At 46.0% G+C, this 1,451-nt stretch overlaps 1 protein-coding gene across 1 annotated transcript in view; it reads left to right on the top strand.

Annotated features, from left to right (window-relative positions):
* Positions 1-1,451, top strand: part of Wdhd1 (WD repeat and HMG-box DNA binding protein 1) — a 35,622-nt gene that overhangs the window by 31,542 nt on the left and 2,629 nt on the right. The window lies entirely within an intron of this gene.

Below are 1,451 nucleotides of genomic sequence, written 5' to 3'. Positions count from 1 at the left end.
TTTTTTTTGGGGGGAGGGGGTTGAGACAGGGTTGCTTTGTAGCCCTGGATGTCCTGGAACACTGAGAGCTGGGATTAAAGGCGTGCACCCCCATTACCACTACCACCCAGGAAGTACATGTTCTTGACACATCTTAAAAGAAGTGAGTGTGAACAAAGACTCCTAAAATGGCAACAACCACAGGTCACTTGGAGGCTGTGGATTTTTTTGAGGGATTCCCTCAGGCTGATTGAACGTCATCTTTGTATAAGGATTATGATACCCAGATTGTAGATGTGTTTGAGAGATCTGAATTTTTATAATCTAGAGGTAAGAGCCACACTAATTTTCTAAATCAAGTTTTGCCTGACCTCAATCCCTATTTGTCAAATCTTTTTTTTTGTGAGGGTGATACTAGAATGAGTGTGTGTATGTGTGTGTGTGTGTGTGTGTGTGTGTGTGTGTGTGTGTGTGTGTGAATGGGAGACAGAAAGGCTGTTGTTCAGTCCATCTGTTCCCCATTAAGGTGCTATTCAGCCAAGGTGCTAGTCCCTCAAGGCAAGCACTGTGTCCTCTGAACTTTAACTCTTACTCAGCCTTATAGACCAGGTGCTTCTGTGACCCAGAGAAACTCCTCCAGTCCAGGCTAGGTTTCCCAATGCATGGCAGGCCTGTTACTTGGCAACGCACCATGGTTTCAGAGAGAGGGAGAAAATGAAAGGGAAGCGAAGAAGACAGAAAATTTTAATGTTTTATTCTTTAACAATTTTATACATGAATATAATGAGCTTTCAACCCTATTGCCCTTTCTTAGCATCCCCTATCTCCGCTGAAACCTTTTCCTAATAAGCCTCCTGCTACTTTGGTGCCCTCCCCTTTCCCCCACTGTGGTGGTTTGAGTAGGTGTAGCCCCCATAGACTCGAGAGTGGCACTATTAGGAGGTGTGGCCTTGCTGGAGGAAGGGTGTCATTAGGGGTTGGGCTTTGAAGTCTCAGAAGCGCAGGCCAGGTCTAGCAGCTTGCTTGTCTCTCCCTTTTGCCTGCGGATCCAGATGTAGAACTCTCAGCTGCCTCTCCAGCACCACGACTCTCCGTGTGCCACCATGCTCCCTGCCGTGACGACAGTGGACACAGATGCAGTGAGTTTGTGAATAAAATCACTATGACAGTGTTTCACTCCTCCCTGCCTCTGGCTGTTAAGTTCCTCCAGGCCCTCTTTCTTGATATTCCCGGAGTTGGTGGGGGTGATTATAGATGTCTTGTTAAGGGCCAACACTCATGGTCACTATTCTCTGCACTTCCGGGAGACACAAGTCTACCATTGCTCCTCTTCAGCTATTACACCCCTCCAGCCCCACACCAAAGCTCCAATCATTACTGGGAGTTTTAAAGTTAAACTTCATTCTTGATTCTAAGTTTACACTTTTCTTCTTCTTCTTCTTCTTCTTCTTCTTCTTCTTCTTCTTCTTCTT

The sequence above is a fragment of the Psammomys obesus genome, unplaced genomic scaffold, assembly GCF_907164565.1.
Source record: "Psammomys obesus unplaced genomic scaffold, mPsaObe1.curated_primary_1811, whole genome shotgun sequence".
NCBI lineage: Eukaryota > Metazoa > Chordata > Mammalia > Rodentia > Muridae > Psammomys > Psammomys obesus.
This window is presented reverse-complemented; position numbering and strand designations above follow the sequence as displayed.